Genomic DNA, 6,066 nt, shown 5'->3' on the forward strand with positions numbered 1-6,066 from the left:
TGAATTTTTGGCAACCCTGCTTTTAATTAATATAATTTAATTAAAAAAGAAAATCTTAATAAGAACTTATTGTAAAACTTATAATAACATAACCCTAATAACTTTAAGACTTTAAGTCGATTTTAAACTGTATATATTTATACAACAGTTCAAAATAAAAAGCTTTGTTTTTTATTAAGTACTTAAAAAATGTTACAATTAAATCTACCGCTTTGATTTGAACCTCCATTGCCGGTATCCATCTGAAACACATCAAAAATTATATTAAATATAAACCACGTGCTTTGAAATTTTTTGAATTAGTCTTTTTTTTTTGTAAAATACTTAATACAGAAATTCTATTTAAAAATAAATTGAAATATAATAAAAGATACTTTTACAAAAAGAAAGTTTTTTTTTATAAATTTAAAACCTTAAATTGTAATATGAGTAAAAGCTACTAGCTAAGTTATAGTTCAACCAAATTTTAAAAGGTATACTACCTCTTTTTTCGTATTATAATCCATTTAATTTTCGTTGCTTCTTGATTTAGCAGAACTAACTCATTTTCAATTACATTAAAAATTGGTAGTATAAAAAATATTTGCTTAAAATTAATAAAAGCTCTTCACAATAACGACTGCTAACAATTTAGGTAACATTTAAAAAATTTACTTCTAATTGGGTTGTTTGAATATTTTGTTGATTTAAGTAAATATCTTCATTATAGAGTTGTTGCCGAAAGCTTGTTTGCTGGTTGAAATCTAAAAAGACGAGTGTTTCTAAATATTTGTAGGTACACTATTATGTACAAAATATAATTTAAATTTAAAATCAACGAAAATGTCAGCGAATGTCTACAGGTTTTTTTATTAATACAAGAATAATTTCCTAAAAATTTTAGGATAATTGATTAAAATATGAAGCAGAAGTAGATTTTTCAAATCTTAAATAAAATTTGCAATAAAAAATTTCTCCTTTATACATTTGCATTGAAATCATTTACATAACATGGTACATCGCAAATATTGATCAAGTTATTTTTATTCTGCTAAAAGTATATTACAGTATAGGGACCCCCATCCTCTATGGTCTAAAATAAATCATTGTAATTGAAAGTTTGTTTAGAAGAAAGTTTTTATACTTAATTTATTTAATAAAGACTTCAGCTAAAATGTGTTTTGTAGTAACTATGCAATGTAAACGCACTATTATCTGTATACGTTCTAAATAAATTCAAAGAAGTTGAAATTTATTAAGCTCAAAAATTTTCTTAACAGCAATGTAGAACAATTACATACAACTAATTTAAAAACATATCACTAAAAACTACTTTCATAATATTTTATTTAATGTGAAAAGTTACTTTTGGTTTTAACTGGTAAACTTTATAAAACTGTATAACTAACTGATAAAAGGTGCTTCATCAGTAAAACATTTAGGTCTTGTGTCAATGTTGTTATTTTCAGCTATAGGTGTATGATGTTGGACTACCTGTGAAGAAAAAAAAGCTTAAAACTGTGAATTTAAACACTAAACTGTAATTTCCTAGCTTATTTGTTTACCTGTGTTTCATATACCTCGTTTATAATATTTGGTGGATTTTGTAAGACCTGAACTTTTGTCTTTCGGTTCTGGTAACTCCAACCTAGTATAAATAGTAATTGAGAAGATAATAAGCCTATATTAAATTAATGATTAAGAGTTTGTGATATTTTTTTTTTAATAACTAGCATTTATCAGATAGAGAAACTTAGATTAGTTTGATGGTAGTTAGTGCAAATTTTAAAAGTTTAAGTATAAATAATTTTAGGTATTTTCTCAAAACCATGCAAAACATATGTTTTATATTAAAGGTAAACACGAAATACTCTAAAAATTTCCATGCAGTTTGTGACTTTTCAATTTTAAAATGAGCAAAAAAAAAGATAAAGTTTTAAAATATTCAGAACAAATAAATTGTGTCACACAATTATGCATACACAGTTTTTGAAAGTTGATCACAAAAAAAGTTATATGTTTTTTGTAAAAAAATAAACAATAAAAACATGCAAAAAAAATTGTTTTAATTAGTTGCCATAACTTAGTTATTCAAGATTTTTGTTTTTGCTTTTAAAATATTGTTGTATAAAGAAAACATTACTTTATATGTATTTGGTATAAACTTGTAACTGGCAACCCTTTTAGAGCTAGTTGTTGACCTACGTTAAAAAAATATTCCAAATATTAAATATACTTTACAGAACATCTTATTCAAAGTAATTAGTCAGAAAAAAAAATACTTTATGTGTACTACAGAGTTTTAAGCTTGTAACTGGCAACCCTTACTAAAGCCAGTTTTCAAACCATATTTAATAATAATCTAAATTTTTTAAAAATTTTACAAAATATGTAGCTCTAAATATTATAACAAAATAAAAACAATTTTTTTACCTGAAACATAGTCGTAGTCACTGGTATTTTGCCTCTCATGGTTACTTTGATTGGGTACTTCGTGAGATCTTCTTTTTCTAGATGCAAACCCATCAACTAAGATTGTAAAAAAAAAATAAACGTTTTGTTCAATTTTTTTTAAGTTGTGCAGTAAACTAACACCATGTTAAGAACTATATTTTACAAATGAAAAGTACAAACTAAGTAATTAACTATTATACACAGTTTCATTTTCCACACTTTAAAAAATGCTAGAAAAAAGAAAACCTTAAACTTAAGAAGAACATTTAAAAGTTTGTTTTATATCTAAAAAGATTTGTTTTACTAAAATAAATTAAACTATTTCATTTAGATTGAGTGTTATTGTTGTGGTAAGTTATTGATAGTTAGAGTAAATAGGTCTTTTTTGTTGCTTACAGCTAAACCTAATTTTTCTTAGATTATGGTATCTATAACATTTAAATAAGCTTTAATTGATAACTTAAGCTTAAGTATACTTAACTTAGTTCCTGTTTTGTAGTGAAAGTAAATAATGATTATTATAAAAAATTAAAATTGTATTTTGTACAATGAAAAATTGCCAAGGGGGTTAAATTATTAATGTTTTTGCTCTAAATAGTCTCGATACTTTTAAATTAATTTAAGTAATACTTGTTTTAAAAGCATATATGAAAGTTAAAAAGTAAAAATTTTAACTAACCGTTATGGCTGTAGTTTACATATTGGCTGTTCTTTCTGTTATCAAGCACACAGTAACACCTGAAATTGTCACCAAAATTGTGATTGAGTTTTTGGAAGTCTTTTTTTCTACTGTCAATAGCATTTCTGAAGTTGTTTTTTAGCTGTCTGATTTGCTTCGATGAACTTTCATTGTTCCACTGTTCTTTTGATGGAATTTTAGTCGAATCTTTATGTTTGACATAGGCCTAAAATAAACTAATAAAAAACAAGCATCAAAAACTTAAATAATAACTACTGTAATTTAATAACCTCTTAATAATCAATCAAACAAAATATTTAAATAATTTAATTCTATTCAGGGGTGTACCACTTTTTTTAAATTTAGTCTTATTTTTTACATAAAATGATAAGCTACCAGTGCTTTTTACAGTTTTAAAAACAGAGAATTTTAAGATACAAGCATTAAAATATAGAGAGTTTAATATATTCTTCATAGGAAGTACAAACTAAAATTTAAAAAGAAATATTTCACTAAAAATCTATCTCCCTTGTTTTTTGAGCAACTGTTAAAAACATGATTTATCCTTTCTCAAAAGTTGATTGATTTTTTTGTTTTATAAAAGTATTTTATAGTATTACTCTAAACTTAAAAAAAAATTGTTGGACTCCTTCCCTATGTACTCAATTATTTTGTATTTGTTTGTTATATACATTTTTTAACAAATTAGATCAACTGTGATCAATTAAAACTATATAGTCTAGAAAGCTTGTAAAAGCCTTTAATTATAGTAATAAGTAAAGATTGACAATAAATTGATATTAAATTAAAATTAATTACCTATTACACAAAACATCAAAAATAAATAAATACTTATATAAACAATAAATTATATTACAGGTATTTTTTTAATTTTTGGTAATCAATGTTTTATTTTAAATTGAGATTTTAGTATAAACTTTACTAGTACAACGTTTTTGAATTTTAATAGAAATTGAAATTTGATCTCAAAATACATAAAAATACTTTAATGGTTACTTGGAATAAATTAAAATTTAATATACAGCTATCAAAACTAACAAATATAATGCTCCATTTTTCCTCCCAACCACGATCGCCCATTCTTACCCAGGGAAATTTAAATGTCCATGGTGGATAACCTGGTTCTTTGACCAGTTCTAATCCGGGGATATCCCCTTTATTGAGATGGTGGACTATCCATGTTTTCAGTGGTGTGCTTGCCATGATTGGTTCTTCTGCAACACATGATTTTTTAATATAACAGTAGTTTTGATGCTAAGTAAATATTTTTGTAAGAAAAACAAAATACTTAATAATTATAAAGCATACAATATGTTGATGAGTCATACTAAATTTCTGCCGTTAAAAGTTAGTGCTTTTAGAATGCCTTACTTAATTAATTTTTAATATAAAAATACAAATTTTTCTCATGTTAGTTTTAGTTTTTTCTACAAAAATTGTAAAAAACTTTTAACCCCATACTAATTAAGTTTCAATAAAAAAAAAGACAAAATATTGCTTTAGTTTAAATGTAAAATTTATAAAAAAAAAATTAATTATTGGTTTTAAAAGTAATAAGTATTTATTATTAAGAAAATTTAATATTGATTATATTTACACAAAGGCAACTTGTTTTTACCCAAATAGGATCTTCAGGCTTTTATCAATATTGTTGAGTATAAAAAGACCTGAAGATCCCATTTGGGTGAATTGAAGTTGCCTTTGTGTAAATAAAATTGTTATTAGTATTGTCTCCAAAATAATTTTTGTCTAGACCTTTTGTGTTAAACGAATACTCTTCACATATACCCACTAAGAAAATTTACAAAAATCCTTTTTTAGACTTGTATTAAAACTCTGGTAATTTTTTGAAAACACAAAACTTGTGGTAATAACTGAAAACTAAGTATTTTCTAGCAGTAATAATTTTCTTACCTGAAGATGTATCCATTATAGGTTATCAAGCTTTTCTGCTGTACATTAGGATTCAAAGATGTATTTTGATTACTTCAAAAAAGTGAACAATATGTTATTTATCTTAAAAAACTGATATATCTTACGTAAAACTGTTTAAATTTTATTTTATTTATTTTGTTACAACACAGAAGTTGTTTAAGCTACAATACTTAAACCTTTTTTTATTATAAATTATTTTCAAAAAAAAAATTAATTTGTTATAAAAATTAGTATCTACAAATGGTAAAAGAGGTAGTGATACTTACATTAATTAAGATTAATCTTTAAAAATTACAACTAAATTGTTAAACCTTAGTTACAGAGTTATAACTTTTATTGTTAAATACAACAGCTGGAGTCAACTGAGCTTGTGTTTAATACCTTACTTTTCGTACTTCTTACTTTTAGTAAGAAATATTAAAATGTGTATTATTATTAAAGTACTAACTTTCAAACTGAAATAATGTGGCCACTTTTGCTAAAAATCTGAACAATATAACTTCATAAAAGTTCTAAAACTTAAAAAATTTGAAACAGAGGTTTTCAAATAATCTAGTTGCAAGTTTTGGAAGTAAATATGCAAATTGTAGATCTGTAACCTTAAAACAAAAGCAAAACTGTTTAAGACATATGTTGTAAAATCAGTATGAAATAAAAATTTAAACGAATTCATGAGTTTTAACAACATTTTAAGCTCAAAACAACTCCTAAAGCTCAATTTACAAATCATTAGTTCGTTGACTAAATATAGTGTTGAAAATGTTTGTTTCAGTAACATAAAACACTTCTTTTTTTTATGTAAAATTAAAGTTATATTTAGGCTTCCAAACTACCTAAAAAAACTAGATCATAGAAATTAGAATAAAAAAAGAACACAAAAACGTTTTGGCTGAATGTTTTTTAAAAAAATAGATTGTTTTTATTTAAACTATACAAATTTAAACTTTACATGAAAATAAACATTTTTAATGAACTAAAATAAAAAGATAAAGAGCAGG

The 6,066-nt window shown here is 24.0% G+C and overlaps 1 long non-coding RNA gene across 1 annotated transcript; it reads right to left on the minus strand.

Annotated features, from left to right (window-relative positions):
• Positions 1-716: 716 nt before the first annotated feature.
• Positions 717-1,629, minus strand: LOC145830121 (uncharacterized). Its single transcript, XR_014369623.1, has 3 exons — positions 1,545-1,629; positions 1,389-1,473; positions 717-743 (listed from the first exon to the last, which is right to left on the minus strand). It is a non-coding gene; the product is annotated as an uncharacterized LOC145830121 (long non-coding RNA).
• Between the last annotated feature and the right edge of the window lie 4,437 nt (positions 1,630-6,066).

The sequence above is a fragment of the Thalia democratica genome, chromosome 2, assembly GCF_965202585.1.
Source record: "Thalia democratica chromosome 2, ktThaDemo2.hap1.1, whole genome shotgun sequence".
Classification (NCBI taxonomy): Eukaryota; Metazoa; Chordata; class Thaliacea; order Salpida; family Salpidae; genus Thalia; species Thalia democratica.